The following is an 18,485-nucleotide window of genomic DNA, read 5'->3' on the forward strand; positions in this document are numbered from 1 at the left end:
CTATTCCTATTTTTCCCAGGGTGGTAACCCCGGGGTCATTTTGTGTGTGTGTGTGTGTGTGTGTGCCGTCAGTTTTGAAAATAACCATTTAGGAATATTTTCTTGTTTTAAGACTTTTTATGAGGGAAATTTCTACAACTGTTTTATTTCTACAAATGCTTTATATGTGTTGCATGATTCTCAAATATTCTCAAGAGATAGATGCTATAAGTATACCCATTTTTCAGATGATATTCTGAGGATAAAACATGTTAAATGATTCAGATCCAGAATACAATACTCAGTGACTTTTAACTGCAAGGGGCCTGCTTTTTTTTTTTTTTTAAGATTTTGTTTGAGAAAGTGTGTGTGTGTGTGTGTGTGTGTGTATGTGTGCTGCACACATGCACAGAGGGAGTGGGGTGGGAAGAGAGAGAGGGAGAAAGTGGAGAGGGAAGAAGGAAGGGGAAGGGAGCAGGGACCCTGATGCGGGGATGAGTCCCAGGACCCTGGGATTGTGACCTGAGCCAAAGTTAGATGCTTAACCAACTGAGCCGCCCAGGTGCCCCCAAGTCCTAGATTTTTAAACTCATTCATATGCATGTCAACAGATAAAAAGATGTCAAATTGTTATGTATCTTTTAATCAGGCACAATCACTACTGGCTCCTACCCTTATAATTTTCATATTTTTAAAAAATATTTTATTTATTTGACAGAGAGAGATCACAGGTAGGCAGAGAGGCAGGCAGAGAGAGAGGGGAAAGCAGGCTGTCTGCTGAGCAGAGATCCTGATGTGGGGCTTGATCTCAGACCCTGAGCTCACGACCTGAGTCGAAGGCAGAGGCTTAACCCACTGAGTCACCCAGGTGCCCCTATAATTTTCATATTAATTAATCAACCAAATAATCTAGTCATCCACTTAGTGATTTCAACAGCACATAAGTAGACCTAAAATCCTGGCTGCTCCTTTTATGAAGTTACAGTCTAGTGGGACAGGGGATAAGTGCCATGAAAACAAATACTGCAGATTATAGGAAGAAATCAATTAGTGTCAACCTTGCTTCAAAACAATTGTATTTCAGCCAACCCAAGTCAAACTGGATGGCCCTAAAACACTTATATATCAATGAACTATTAGTATTCCAGACCCTTAGTCCTTTAGTCATTTGTAGCACCATGTATGGGTATAATTTTAGAAGACAGAGATAATTTGAAGCCAATGCATCTTGGTCTTAAGAACCCATAGACTCCAGATTATAGGAACTATAAAAACAACTTAGGAAGCAATTGATATAGTCCACCCTCAAGATGACAAATTAGTGGTTATAAAGATAAAGAAAGATGTTACATAGAAAGCAGCATTTGGGAACCAGAATTGTTAAGAATGTATTCAGAGAATAGAAGAAAAAAGGAATGATAGATCAATCTTGTATTTTCGATTGATGACATCCAAGGATCCTGGGAAATCCAGGGCTAGCACAGAAAAAAGTGAAAACCCTACATATTTGCAGAACTGAAAGAAGACCAAGGCAAGCAAGCAGCACAATAATGATGAAGTAAGTAGCCATAGTTGTCATTATTTTAGATATAGAGGTCTGCAGGTTAGCCCCTCTGACATAACTATCACACTCTGATCATCATAAATGCTACACATAGCTTTTGTAACATGTACTGCATTAAAAGACATGATTGGTGAACATTTGCTTTATTCATCACGATTTCTTAAGCTTGGGTAGGAGATACATTTAAGAGACCTGGGAACACCTCTTGCTTCTTTGAGATGAAGTCTCAGAGGTAGTCCAAAGGTGAATGTTCATGTGTGCAAAAGTGGTGGTACAATGTTGGAAGAATTTCATGAGCGTTTTCTCAGAGCACACAGAGTATGACTAGAGCTATAAGCCCATGACGAGAACTCAAGTGCACTACAGTTAAACTTCACTAATCACCCTAGAAGTTGATTTTAGTGGAGACCAATTTTGAGGTGGTTTCTGTGGTTGGTCACTGGGAAAGGGAATGAAAGAATTCTGAACCATAATTATGGGTGGAACATACAGTGTTTGTTTAGGCCACTGGCTGCAGAATGAAGCTTTACATATCACTGAGGTATTCTGAGGTACTGAGTTTTGGAGTAAGATACTTTCATTATCCTGACATACATGGTTGGAATTTTGAATAGGCTAAGGTCTAAAGAATCACATCCTTGTCAGATGATGCCTTAAAAATTATTTTTTAAAGCCAACAGCTACCCTGTTAACTTTTTAAATCTCTCCCTATTCTTCTCTTTTTATCTCAGTTTGTGTCTTTGATTAATTCTATATTTAACTAGATCTTACCCATTCTTCACTGATACCAAAATGCAACGATTTTCCAATTCCAATCTCTCTGATGGCAAAGTAAGAAAGCCTCGTTATTTCATACAAACTTTATATGCCTCACATCATTTATTTTTCTATAGAGTTGCATTTTCAAGTACATTACAGAATAACGTACAGATAGAATAAGTGAAGGGGTTTCTTAGGAGTCGGGTATCTTAGATTTTTTTAGGACTTGTTTTACATGCATCATAATTCACAAAAATATCCTTTTTTCTCCTTATTATTTTAAGTCAGTATAGTTGTAAAATATATGAGACACCCTTCTCTTAAACAAGTTATAGAAATGCTAGGAAATTATGAAAGAATGAAGATTTTTGTGGAAATATTCAATAAACAAAAATTCTGAAGACCATCAATCATCACAGAAAAGTCACTTTTTTTTAATCTTCCTCCAGTCAAGGTTTTAATTAATGTGCTCTGATGACAGCCATGGAACAATGTAGAGGAAAGTATATGGATTTAGCATAGGGCCAGCAAACTTTTTCTGCAAAGGGTCAGAGTATGGATATGCTAGACTTTGTGGGCTAAAGGGTCTCTATCACAAGTATTATATCCTCTCAATGTAGTGAAAGAAATAATACACAATATGTACATGAATCAGCATGGCTGCATTCCAAAAAACTTTATTTAAAGACACTGAAATTTTAATTTTATGTAGTTTTAATGTATTACAGAATATTACTTTGATTTTGTTTTTAACCATTTAAAGATACTGAAAAATTCCTAGCTCACAGACCATACAAAGACTCAATTTGGCCATAGTTTTGCCTACTCTTGCTCCAAAGCTAAGCATTCCCACTGTGTCATGGGCGACATGATCTGCACAGTGGCATTCATCATAATGTGGCATGTCACATTAAATTTGATCTAGCATATCTATACAAAAGGGAAGAGTTTGAAGGTTTTCTTTCACTCCAAAATCTAGAATTAAATGGCCAAATGTGATTTAACAGATTTATCTTCGGTAATGAAAAGTCACTTTCTGGATGGATTGTAGCAATTTTGTAATTTGAAGTTTCTTTGGGCAGTATTCTCTCAGAATCTTGCCAGAATAGAACAGTGACATATTCCAGCATTGTCAAGATTTTGATATAGTGCTTAAAATATGCCTAACTAGACATATCATTTAAAACTCTGTAGTCTACAAATAAAAGCCCTTTTCCTTCTTCTTGAAATTCTATATTTAGAAAAGAGAATTTACTTCCATCATGAGAAGACTAAATCAAATTCCAGTAATCTATAGAATAGATGATTTTGCATTGGAAAAGAATGAAAAATCCTAAAAGAAAAAAACACAGCCAAAAACCATCTTTAGGGACTTAAAAAAGAGTGTGATATGGGAGATATGGGAATTTAAGCAATAGCATGAGGTCATGAAGAAGCTTTGGATGAGATAAAGTAAAGGCTTTCCATATAAATTAAATCGATGAATGCTCAAGGAACATGAGCCTAAACCAAAAATTTCACAAGAAAGATTAATCAAATATTAAAATACAGGTATTTTAGTTATAATTTCCCAAAACCTGAGCTCTGAGGCAAATCGTTTTAAAATTTCATATCTTGGGGCACTTGGGTGGCTCAGTCAGTTGTGTCTGACTCTTGATTTTGGCTCAGGTCATGATCTCAGGGTTGTAAGATTGAGCCCCACATCAGGCTCCATGGAGCCTGCTTAAGATTCTTTCTCTCCATTTTCCTTTGCCCTTCTCCCTCCCTCTCAAAAACTTTTTGTCATGTCTTATTTTTCTGCTAAATTTAAGTTTGGAAATTCATGTCTGCAAATGTGGAACAGCAAAACTTTTCCATATCAAGCAGTGCAGATCAAAAAAATCCTATTTGTAGTGGTTAAAGGGTTGAAGCGGTACAGCAGAAAGGGTTCACATGGATGGTTTTTCTTTCCTGTGTATGAATTAAATACAATACTAGAAGGAAAGTAAAAATATTGGTTATTCATAAGCTGGGATAGATTCATCCCATTTTAATGAGAAAAATGGCTAGAAACTGAATGACTCCTAAATAAACATAACCACCAGTTGTTCTTGGACAAAGGGGTGTAAGATGGTAATGCAGGATGATGCTGGATTCATGTTATCCCATGGACACACTCAATCTACTCCTACATATAGAGCAATTCCTCCTAAAGAACTGAAGTCTGTTTGAATAGCTTCTGCACAACAATGGTTAGAAGGACCACACTGATAATGGCAGGAGAGAGAGAAACAGTGGGAAGCCACCCCAACACTGAGAAATGCAGTAGGGAGAAATATTACTGAGAGATCTGTGTACATATTTGCCTACCGTGGGGTAGAGAAACACAAAAAACCAAAAAACAAAAAACAAAACCCCCTCCAAAAAAACCAGCTGCAGTTAAAGGATAACTAGACATCCTTTAAGAAAGGAAGGCCATTTGCTAAAAATCTAGAATATCAACAAAATGGTGAAGGAACTGCTGGAACTCTTTCCCAGATAGGCAGTGCTGATGAGCACTTTTGCTTATACTCCCCCTTCACTTTGTGCAACAGGAGCAGGGTCTGGGTGCTCTAGCCAGCCTGCTGCCTCTGTGAACCCTGGGGGCCCTGGCCCACACCAGCCCTCAGCATCCCCCCCAAAATGGCCAAGTAGCCTGCACCTGCTTGAGGTTTAGCCACACGACCCGGGTGCCCTAACATGATAAAAAATAGGACACCTCTAATCCATGACAACTAAAGTACCAGTCAGCTCACCAGAAAATTCGGGGAAAAAAACACCCACAAAATTCTGGGGGAAAAAACCCACAAAGGCTTCAGTTCCAGATGTCCTGCAACACCATAGCCTATTCCTACTTCAGCCCCAGCAATCCTGTGAGGGTGGCCCCAGTGCAGAAGAATGCAGGACCCCCTAACACACACTTGCTTTGGCTCCAATTGTCCCACCAGAGCACCATATGTACAGCACACTCTGAGAAGTCCTGGCCTGTGCCTGCTTCAGCTCCTGCCATCTGCCCAAGGCAGCCCTGGTGTGAAGTGTCCCAGGACCTTCAGCCTGTGCAAATTACAGCTCTATCCAGGCACTTTTCCAGAAGCATGCAGTCTACATAGGATGCTCCTAGACAAGGCACTCCTTCAAGAATCCTTCAAGGGTAGTAGCTGTCTTGCCTAATTCATAGAAACCAATACATAAAATGATACAAAATGGACAGTGGAATATTTCCAAACAAAAGAACAAGATAAAAATTAAGAAAAAGAATTAAATGAAGTAGAGATAAACTATCTACATAATAAGGAATTCAAAGTAAAGATGCTAACCAGACCTGACAGTGAATAACTCAGGGAGAACTTAAAAAAAGTGATAGAAAGCATAAGAAATAACCAGGAGTTGAAGAATATAATAATTAAAATGAAAAATACACTAGAGTGAATCAACAGCAGATTAGAGAATTAGAGCAGAACATATCAGTGATATGGAAAACAGGGTAGTGGAAAGAACCCAAGCTGAATAGAAAAAAAAATGGGGGCACTTAAAAATAAAGAATTTCTAGGACAACATCAAGCATACAAATGTTAACATCACAAGGGGCCCAAAAGGAGAAGAGAGAAAGGAGCAGAAATCTTATGTGCAGAAATAATAGCTGAAAATGTTTCCAACTTGGGAAAGGAAACAGACATCCAGGTCCAGAAAGCACAAATAATAAGACCAAACAAGATAGACCCAAGGAGGCTTATACAAAGACATATAATAAATAAAATGTCAAAGATTAAAGATAAAGAGTGAACCTTAAAAGCAACAAGAGAAAAGCAATGAGTTACATACCACGAAAGCCTGATGATGTGATCAGCTGATTTTTTGGCAGAAATGTTGCAAGCCAGAAGACAGTGGCATGAAATTTCAGAGTTCTGAAATGAAAAAGCCTGCAACCAAGAATACTCTACCCAGCAAGGTTATCATTCAGAATTGAAGGAAAGACAAATAAAAGTTAAATACCACTAAACTGGCATTACAAGAAATGATAAAGACAATGCTTTAAGCAGAAAAGACCATAAACTAGAAAAAAAAATGCAAAGAAAAAATTTCACTGGTAAAAGCAAAAATAAAGTATATGTAATAGATCAAATACTTATAAAGCTAGTATGAAGGTGAAAAGCAAAGAGTAAAATCAATTTTACCTAAAGAATTAGATGAAATGAAAAATGTAAAATACAGTATCATATAGATAAAATATGGAAAGAGGGCATAAAAATATGTTTTTAAAATCTGTTTAAATTTAAATGACCATCAATTTGATACAGAATGCTATGTAGTTAGGATGTTATATATGTATCCTGTAGTAACTACAAATCAACAACTTAGATACACAAAGAAAGAGAAAGAAATCTAAGCATAAAACTAAAAGTAAAAGATCAGAAGGGATGAGGGCAAGAGAGGAAGAAAGGAACACAGAAGATCTGCAAAAACAATTAGAAAACAATTAACAAAATGGCCATAAGAACATACCCATTAATAATTACTTTAAATATAAATGGTCTAAATGCTCCAATTAAAAAGGTGACAGAGGGGGCGCCTGGGTGGCTCAGTGGGTTAAAGCCTCTGCCTTCGGCTCGGGTCATGATCCCAGGGTCCTGGGATCGAGCCCCGCATCGGGCTCTCTGCTCAGCAGAGAGCCTGCTTCCTCCTCTCTCTCTCTCTCTGCCTGCCTCTCTGCCTACTTGCGATCTCTGTCTGTCAAATAAATAAATAAAAAAAAAAAAAAAAAAAAAAAGGTGACAGAAAAAACAAAACAAAACAAAACAAAAACCAAGATCCATTTACATGAAATCTAGGAGGAACTCACTTAAGACCTATGGCACATACAGACTGAAAGTAAAAGGATGGAAAACATACTCAATGCCAAGAAAGTGAACAAAACAAAACAAAAACAACTAGTATAGGAATGCTTACATAATGCAAAATAGGCTTTAAAATAAAGACTATAATGAGAGAGGAAAAAAAAGTTAAATAATTGAAGGATCAATCAAAAGAGGTATTATAATAATTGGAAACATCTATGCAGGCAACATAGGAAAATTTAAATAGATAAAGAAACTATTAAGAGATATAAAAAGAGAAATTGACATAACATAACCATGTAGGGAAACTTACCCTGCTTACATCAATGGAAAGATCATCCAGACATTAAATCAGTAAGGAAATAGGAATCTTGAACAAAACACTACACCAGATAAATGTAACAGATATGCACAAACATTTCATTCCAAAAACTGTAGAGTATGCACACTCTTCAAGCTCACATGAAATATTCTCCAGCGTATAACACAAAGAAAGTCTCAATTATTTAAGGATATATAAATCATATCAAGCATCTCTTCTGAGCACAGTGATAGAGAACTAGAAATGAATCACAAGGAAACAATGGAAAGAACCACAAATGCATGAGAATAAACAACATACTATTAAGTAGCCAATGAGTCAATGAAGAAATCAAACAAAATTAAAAAATACCATGAGACTAATGAAAATGAAAACACAATGTTTGAAAATATATGGTACGCAGCAAAAGCATACCAAAGACAGAAGTTAACACTGACACAGGCCCAACTCAAGAAACTGAAACAAAAACTAAAACTAAAACAAAAACAAAAAACAGATAAAGAACCAAGAACCTAGCCCAGCACATAGAGAAACTAGAAAAATAAGAAAAAATGAAGACCACATTTAGAAGTATAAAAATGAGAATGGAAATAAATAAGCACATAAAAAACAAAACAGATTAATGAAATTAAAAGCTGGTTCTTTGAATTGATAAGCAACATTCATAAAATTTTAGCTAGGTGCATCAAGTTAAAAAATGAAATCTAAAAACACAAAACAAATAATTAAAAGGAAGAGTTACACACAACATCAGAGAAGATTATTAGAGAAGATTACAAAAAGATTATAGAAGATACAAGACACCACCATGAAAAATAATTGGGCAAAACATTAACAGAAATGTTAATTTCCTAAAACCACAAAATTGAAAGACTGAAGAAAAAATATAAAATATAAACAAACTGAATACTGGTAACAAAACTGTATAACTAATGAATAAAATTCACAATAAAAAAAGTCTGTCAATTCTGATGGTTTCACAAATGAATTCTAGGAAAGTTAATGAAGAGTTAAAACAATTATTCTTAAACTATCATAAAAAATAGAAGAGGAAGAACTTCTAAATTCATTCTATGAAATCAGGATAACTAAAACATAAAATCAGAAAAATATAATAAAAAAGAAAGAAAGAAGACAAAACAAAAGGCATATAATATCTCCAATGAATATAGATGCAAAGATCCAGAACAAATTATTAGTAGACCAAATTCCAGAGTACATCAAAAAACAAAACAAAACAAACACATACAACAATCAAGTTGGATTTATTCCAGAGATGCAAGGGTGGTTTCAAGATTCACAAATCAATCAATATCATGTATCATCTTGGCCAGAGAAAGGATTAAAAATCATACGATCATCTCAAAAGATGCAGGGGTGGGGAGCACTTGAGAAAATACAAGATCCACTCTTGATAACTCTCAACAAAGTGGGTTGACAGGGCACATTTGTCCACAGAATAAAGGCCATGAATGAAAAAACCACAGCTAACATCATACTCAGTGCAGAATGCTGAAAGCTTTTCCTCTAAGATATGGACTATGACAAGGATGTCCACTCTCAGCACTTTTATCCCACATGGCATCCTTCAGAAGTCCTAGCTGAAGTAGTCAAAAGAAGAAAAAGAAACAAAAGGCATCCAAATTACCGTGGAAGAAGGAAAAGAGTCACAATTTGCAGATGGCATGATACTGTATATAAGAAATCCTAAAGACTCCACCAAAACCATTGGAATAGATAAAGGTATTCAGCTAAGTTTCAGGATACAAAGATACAGAAATTGGTTACATTTCTATACACTAACAACAAAGTAGCAGACAGAAATTAAGAAAAACAATCCCATTTACAATCTCACCAAAAAGAATAAAATACCTAGGAATAAATTTAACCAAAGAGGTGAATGAGAACCATACTCTGAGAACTATACAACGCTGGTGGCAAAAAATTGAAGATGACTCTAATAAAATGAAAGATAGTCCATGCTCATGGATTGCAAGAATTCCTATTTTTAACTAGGTTCAGAGAGCCAGAAGCAATCTTCAGATTCCACACAATCCTTTTCAAAACCCCAATAGCATGTTTCACAAAACTAGAACAAATAGTACTTCAGTTTGGATGGGATAACAAATGGTCCTAAAGAGCCAAAGCAATCCTCAGAAAATTGAAATAAAAATACCAATATGACCCAGTAATTCTACTACAGGGTATTTACCCAAACTCAACAAGTACAGTCACAGGAAAGATCAATGCACTCCTCTATTGATTGAAGGATAATTAAAATAGCCAAGGTATTAAGGCAACCCAATTGAACAAAACAAAAATATTTGTTTTATACACACACATATTCATATTGATATATTTATGTATATATAGAAATACATTATGGAATATTATGCAGCCACGAAAAGCAATGAGATCTCGCCTAGGGAAACAACATGATGTAATGGTAGCAAGCTAAATGAAATAAGTCAGACAGAGAAAGACAAATAACTATATGATTTCACTTTTATATGGAATATAAAGAAAAAACGAATGAATAAATGAAGAAATAAACAAGCTCTAATTCAGAGAGAAAATGGTAGTTGTTACAGGAAGTGCTGGTGGGGGATGGCTACATAAGTGAAGGTGAATGGGAGATCGAGGCTTATTATGTAGTAAGCCAGTCCCGGGGATAAATGCACAGCATTATAGGAAATAGGAAATAAAGTCAACCATAATTTATTGTATGGTGACAGATGGTTGATATACTTATCATTAGCACAGCATAACACACAGATTTTGATTCACTATGTTGTGCATCTGAAGCTAATGTAATATTGTCAACTATACTTCAACTCAACAAAAAAACATGATATAATAACGAACATGAAATTCATCATCATTGGTCACAGAACAACAAAGCTCAAATCTCAAGGTCAGAGTAGAGTTTCATTTGGCAAAATTTCATAAATTTGGGCTTAATCCAGAACTTCCTTATATATCTCACAAACAGTTACAGAACTTCAACTTCCAGTCTATCTAATTTGTACAATGTTCCTTCCTTTACCTGTTGCAACAAAATCTGTGTGAAAAATCAAATAAAATGTAATTGATAAAACTCCCTTCTACTTCCAGTTTAAATGTCTTATCATTTTATCTTTAAACATCTTAAAACACACAATATGCAAACAGAAAAGTGCACTCTGCTGACCTGCTAATGTTTCATAAAGATAGGTCCATGTTCAAATACCCAGAATCTATAAATGTTACCAAATTTGGAAAAAATGTGTATTTGCATATACGATTAAGAATTTTGAGAGATTGGGGTGCCTGGATGGCTCAGTGGGTTAGGCCTCTGCCTTAGGCTCAGGTCATGATGTCAGGGTTCTGGGATCAAGTCCCGCATTGGGCTCTCTGCTTGGCAGGGAGCCTGCTTCCTCCTCTCTCTCTCTCTGCCTGCTTCTCTGCCTACTTGTGATCTCTCTCTGTCAAATAAATAAATAAAATCTTTAAAAAAAAAAGAATTTTAAGAGATTATCCTGAATTGTCCAGGTAGGCCCTAAATTCATCACAAGTGTCTTTGTAAAAGAGAGGCAGGGAGAGATTAGACACATATAGATGCAAGGCTCATATGGATATGAAGGCTGAGATTTAAGTGATACAATCCAAGCCAAGGAGTGCTGGCAGCCACCAGAAAGTAGAGGAAGGAAGGAATTGATTTTGTCATTTGATTTTTTGCCAGAGAGTCTCTGGAGGAAATGTAGGCCTGCTAATACCTTGATTTCAGATATCTAACATCTAGAAATGTAAGAGAGACTTTCTTTAGTAGTCTTAAGCAGCTTTTACATGCACAAACCAATTATTGAAAAAGCTAGTATTGATAACTGTGGTCTCAAATCAATGAAGATTTCCAACACCCTTATAAGCCACCTCTCACTCTTTTCCTTACCACAACCTTTTCCACTGTACTTTTGTACACTGTACTTTTCCACTGTACTATCTTGATTTCTAAAACCGTAGTTCATTTATGCCTGTTTTGAACTTTAATAATTCACACTTATCTTTTGTAAGGCTTTTCTCCCTCTGTGTTACAATGTAAGTTTTGTCATTGTTGTGATTAGCTACAGTTTGTTTTCATTAGATAATATTATTCTACCATAGGACTAATCCAGAGTTTATCCATTATTCTATTGAGGAAGACTTTGGGGTGTTTCTAAATTTAGGTCATTATAAATAATGAATATTCTTCTACCTTGTTCATACACACACATCTTCCTTGTCTTCCTGTTTTTCTTTCTATATATTCTCAGATATAACTGCTGGGTTATAGGGTTTGCATTTATTTAGCCTTAGCAGATAAGGCCAAACAATTCTGTTATACTGATTTACACACAGTACCAACAGTGTGTGAGGATTCCTAATACTTCATATCATCTCCAGGATTCGGTATTATTAGTCTTTTAACTTTCAGGGGTTTTTGTTGTTCATTGTCCTAGATGCATTTTGTCCTAGATGCATTTTGTAGATCTTTAAAATATATTTTTTATGTATATATAACTTTTATATTGAAAGAATACATAGAAAAAAGTATAAAACTCATAAATGTACAACTCAACGAAGTAGAAGTATCCATGATAGCCATATCACCCAAATCAAGAACATTACTAGCATTCCAGAAGTTTTTCTTGTTCTCACTGTGCTTACACTCTTCCTGTTCCTCAAAGATAACCAATAACCATTCTACTCTATGAACAGTTTTGGTTGCTTTTGAAGTTTGTATTAACAGGATCGTGTAGAATGTACATTTTGCTGTATATTTACAGGGTCTAGAAGAAGTGACAGCCCAGTAACAAAAAGCACAGCTAATGCCCAGACTTTAGGTTTTGAATATCATTTTCCAGTAAAAGAAACCAAGACTTTTTGGAGAAATGGCTGACTTCAAGAGGACTTAGATGCCATCCTGACATAATGCTTAATGGTCAAAACTAGAATGGGAGAAATTAATTAGAGTCTTACATTACAATCCGAAGAATAAAAAGAATGTCCATGAGTTCATGCTAATATAAATGAATGATTGTCTAAATAACTACATGTTGGAGAAGGGATACACCTTCCTTACAGAAGAATTCCAGTTAAATGTAGAAGGAATGAGGGAAACAGAAATTCCCCATTGTAATACCACAGGAAGAATTACTGCAGGCAAATTTCATTGACGTGCGCTAAAATTACTGAATGAGGGGTGCCTGACTGGCTCAGTTGTTGAACATCTGCCTTCGGTTAAGTTCATGATCCTAGAGTCCTGGGATTGAGTTCTGCGTTGGGCTCCTTGCTCAGCAGGAGCCTGCTTCTCCCTCTACATTTCCCCCTGATCATGCTTTTTCTCTTACTTCTCCATCCCTCTCTCTCTTTCTCAAATAAATAAAATCTTTTTTAAAAAAGATTTTATTTACTTATTTGACACAGAGAGAGACATAGCAAGAGAGGGAACACAAGCGGGGGAGTGGGAGAGGGAGAAGCAGGCTTCCCAATGAGCAGGGAGCCCGATGCGGGACTCAATCCCAGAACCCTGGGATCATGACCTGAGTTGAAGTCAGATGCCAAAGGACTGAGCCACCCAGGCACCCCTCAAATAAATAAAATCTTAAAAAAATAAAAATAAAATTACTGAGTGAAATTTTAAAAGACAAAGATGTACATAACCTCTAGTAATCTTCCTGAAAATATTTATTAATTAGTCTAGTGGTTTTACTGTATGTCTACAAATTCTTTGATTTTCCTCTCTCTAGAAGGTGAAACTTAATTCCCCTTTCTCTGAGTATAACTTCAGTCTAATAATGAGAAAACATCAGACAAGTCCAAACTGAGGGACCTTCTACGAAATACCTGATAAGTACTCCTCTAAAGTGTTAAGGTCATGAGTGATATAGAAAGACCAAGAAAATATCCCAGATTAAAGGAGACTAAGGAGGCATGATTAAATGCAACTTGGTATCCTTGGTATTCTGGATAAGAACCTGGAACAGAAAAATGACCTTAGGGGGGCAACTGAGTGCCTCAGTCAAGTGACTGTCTTCAGCTCGGGTCATGATCGCAGGTTCCTGGAATTGAGGCCCTCATCGGGCTCCCTGCTCAGAGAGAGGACTCCTTTCCCTCTCCCACTCCCCCTGCTTGTGTTCCTGCTGTTGCTGTGTCTGTCTCTGTCAAATAAATAAATAAAATCTTTTAATAAAAAAAGAAAAATTACATTAGTGAAAATATTATTTTGAATATTGCTCAGTCATCAAAACCAATGAAATCTTGCCATTTGCAATGATGTGGGAAGAGCTTGAATGTATTATTTTAAGTGAAATAAGTCAGAGAAAGACAAATGCCAGATGATTTAGCTCATATGTGGAATTTAGGAAACAAAATAGATGAACATAGGGGAAAGGGGAAAAAAAGAGAGGAAGGCAAACTATAGGAGACTCAACTATAGGAAGCAAAGTGAAGGTTTCTGGGAGGTGGGGGGATGGACTAAATGGGTGATGGGTATTAAGGAGGTCACTTGTGATGAGCACTGGGTGTTATATATAAGGGATGAATTACTAAATTCTACTCTTGAAATTAATATTACACTTTATGTTCAATAAAATTTAAATAAAAACTTGAAACAGAAAAAAAGAAAACACACTTATCTTGACAAGCACTAAGAAATGCATAGAATTTTTGAACTACTATATTGTATACCTGAAACTAACATAACACTGTGTTAATTATACTTTAATTAGAAAAGGGGAAAAACAACAAAAAAATAAATCCATGCACTTTTAAGCAGGAAAATAATATGATTTTGTTTTTGCAACATTCTGGAAAATACAAACATGTAGAGATGAACAGTTCAATGGTTGATTGTGGTAAAGACTGGTGGGGAGAAGTGGACTACAATGGGGCAAGAAAAAGCATTTTTTTTTTCCAGGTAGTTGGGACTGCTCTATATCTAGATTGTGGTAGTGGTCACACAACTCTACTCATTTTTCAAAACTTATAGAACTATATAACAGAGTTTACTTTATATAAATTTTAAAATAGAATATAAAAGCAAAAATTTTAATGGCATTTTCTGAATAACTTGACAATTTTATGCATTGCAAATGTAGATAGAAATCTTTCGATTTTTAAAGATTTTATATATTTGAGAGAGAGAGTGAGAGTGAGAGCACAAGCAGGGGCAGAGGGACACAGGGAGAGGGAGGACATGAGGCTCCATCCCAGGACCCCGGGATCATGACCTGAGCTGAAGGCAGATGCTTAACCGACTAAGTACCCCAGGTGTACTTGTAGATAGAAATCTATACATATGCAACTATATACAGAAAATTGTAGTTTCCTATAGTCTACCAAACAAAAGAGAGCCAAAGAGAAAGCATAAATAATCAAACAAAAAATATAATTATAAAAATCTCACAAAGATACCAGACCATGATTGTTTAATCAGGAAAAGATACTCTAATCATAAATATACTATTACAGAATGTAGAAAAGAGGTGTAATTACCCCACTATTTTATAAATTTGACACATAACTTTGACACTAAACTCAACAAAGATAATATGAGGAAGAAAATTATACTTCATTATGTCCCATGAATTAGGATGCAAAATTAAACAGAAAACTGAATCAAGTAACATATAAAAGTAAAAAAAACGCTTCATCAGTACTGAGTTGGATTTCTTTCACAAATACAGTTTAGATTTAATACTAGAAAATTAAGTCAATAATCACAGTAAAATACTAGTGTATTAAAGGAGAAAAGCAATTCAAACATCTCAATATGGGAACAAAATCTTTTGATAGCATTCAACAATTAATTATCAATTTTCTTAAAAAGTTAACTATAACTAACTTGCCTTGATAAAGCATCCCACAAAAACTATGGCAAACATTTTACTTGACGGCACAGTGTTGAAGCTGTACTTTTAAAATCATAACCATAGCATTCATTATCCTTGCTTGTGTTCAATCTCTGGTTAGTAAAAGAGCAAATTTTATGTATGTACTTTTTTGTATAAAATATATTTATATATTTATTATATCAAATATACCAATATATTTATATATTTTTATATTTACATATATAAATGTATGGGGGTGTTGAAGAGGAAAAAATCTTCATTAACCTCAGGTAATAAAATTGTCTACCTCAAAAATACAAAGGGAGTCCAAAAAATTATTAAAATTGGCAAGTTTGCTAGAAACAAAGTAAGTATATATAAATAAGTGGTTTTGCTGTACAATTTAGAAATTAATTTCAAAAATATAATCCAAATACATCAGTATCTAAGAACAATTTTAACAATGATGTATAAAACTTTAAAGAAGTATGAAACTTCATTAAAATTTTAAAAAGTATAATAGAAAGATATAAAGCACCAATAAATACAACAGTGTAGTATTGGTTTAGGGAGAAAAAAAATCAATCTGTGGAAATTAAGAGTCTTGTAACAGACATGAAACTTCATTTATGAGGTATGTGACATTGAGAGACTTCCATTAATTGACTAGGACAATTGCTTAGCTGTATAGAAAAAAAAAATTGACCTTTACCTAGTGCTGTACAAAAACGTCAACACAAATTATAGTTTTTTGAGTCTGGCTTCTTTCACGTAGCATAATGAATTCAAGATTTATCTATGTTGTTGACTATATCAGTAGTTTGTTTCTTCCATTGTTGAACAATAACCCGTTGTGTGATGTGCTACAGTTCTTCACCAGTTGAAGAATATTTTTGTTGTTTCCAGTTTCTGGCAATCGTTAAGTAAAGCTGCTATAAACACTTATGAATGAGTTTTTGTGAGAAAGCTTTTATTTTTCTTGGATAAATAGAAGTTCTATCATTGGGCCATATGATGTGTTCTCTTTACTTTTTTAAACACTATGATCAACTTCTAACATTTTCCAAGGTGGCTGTACCATTTTGCATTTGGACAAGAAATATTTAACAATTCCAGTTGCTCTCCATCTTCATCAGCACCTGGGTTAGTTTTCTTGACTAACCATTCTCTTAAAAGCGAAATCTCATCACTGTTTTATTTTGCATTTCCCTGATTTCTAATGATGTTGAACATCTTTAGTGTCTTTATTTGCAATCTATATCTTTTTGGATGATGCATCTATTAATCCTTTTTCCCATTTAAAAATTGGTTTGTTTTCTTATCCTTGACTCTTGATAGTACTTTATATATTCTGGATATAGGTCCTTTGTAAAACATGGTTTACAAATGAAAAGCTATCTTTTCATTATAATAGTGTTTTTTGAAGAAGTTTTTTTTAAGGTGTCTTCATCTTTTAGAGATATTGTGAAATATGAATGGATGAGATGACTTGTTGCCTGGGATTTTTGTAGATTCTTGGGGATTTTCTACAAACATTCATATGAATTGCAATTAAAGGTAGCTTCCCCCCATCTGTAATCAATTTTGTTATTTTCTTCATAAATTCCAATTGATTGTAAGGTTTTATCTTTTTTATAATTATTTATTTGATTGACTAATATGGTTTCAGGATTTGTGCCTACGTTCATGAGCTATACTGATTTGGAGCTTTCTTGTCTTTGATTTTGGCATCAGGGTTATGTTGGTCTCACAAAGTAAGTTGGGAAGTTTCACAGTTCAAGTTTCATAGAACTGATAATATTTCTACCTTAAGGAATTGATCCATTTCATCTAAATTCTTAAATTTATGGACAGAGTTGCTCATAGTATTCAATCATTGCATTTAAAAAAATGTCTATAGATCTGCAGTGTTGCTTCCTACATTATAGATTTTTGTAATTTATGTCTTTTTTTCTTGGTTAGCTCTGGTAAAAATTCATCAGCCTTCAAAGAACTAGCTTTTGGTTTCACAGATTTTCTGTGTTGTCTTCCTATATTCAATTTCATTGATTTCTGCTGTTATATTCTACTACTTTGATTTGTTTTTTCATTTTCTAGTTTCCTAAGATAAAGTTTAGGTTATCAGTTTGAGAGGGGTTTGAGACTTCATTGCTATTAATTCCCTGTAAGCCCTGCTTTAGCTATATCCCAGAAATTTTGCTAAGTTGTATTTTCTTTTACATTCATTTAAACATATTTTCTATTTTCTGTTGAGAATCCTTCTTCTGACCCATGGGTTATTTATAAGTATGATGTTCATTTCTAAATATTTGGGGATTTTTCAGTTATCTGTTTTTAATTTCTAGTTCAATTCTGTTATGGTTATGGAAGTCTTTTAAATTTATTTAGGTTTTATGGCCTTGAATATTATGGCCTTAAATATTTAATGTAAGTATTTAATTCACAGTTGAAAAGAATATATACTCTGCTATAGCTGGGGAAAACATTCTATAAACGTAAATTAGTGTGAGTTGGTTGAATGTGTTTAGGTCCTCTATATCCCTGATGATTTCTTATTGAGCTAGGAATGTTAACATTCCCACTGTAATTTTGGATTTGCTATAACTCTGTTCAATTCCATCAGTTTTTCCTTTGTGTATTTTGAAGCTCTTGTGTTAGTTTTCTGTTGTTGCATAATATATCACTACAAATTTAGTAGCATGAAATAACAGCCATATTATTTCCCAGTTTTTGTGGGTCAAGAGTTTAAGCTAAAATGTTCTTAGCCACAACAGTTATGGCATGTGAGATTTGAGGTCCTCTTGCAAGATCAATTAGTGTCTTGATGTTGTATATCTGAGGTCCCAGTTTTTTTTCTGGTTACTAACTGGGGCTTGTTCTTAACTCCTACAGGCCCCCATAGTTCCTTCCATGTAGTGCTTTCACAGACCCTCTCACAACATGGTGCCATACTTCTTTCAAGGCCAGCAAGAGTTTTTCTGTTTAGGAAAAGACCAGTTACTCCTTTATGAGGTTTTGTTTTTCCTGATTAAATCAGACCCACAAAGGAAAATCTTCCTTTTGATTAACAAAGCCAGAAACTGACTTGGAAACTTTATTTATATCTGCAAATCCCTTTTATCTTTGCCAGATAAATTAGTTCCAAAAGAGATATCCCA

The sequence above is a fragment of the Martes martes genome, assembly GCF_963455335.1.
Source record: "Martes martes genome assembly, chromosome: 1".
Classification (NCBI taxonomy): Eukaryota; Metazoa; Chordata; class Mammalia; order Carnivora; family Mustelidae; genus Martes; species Martes martes.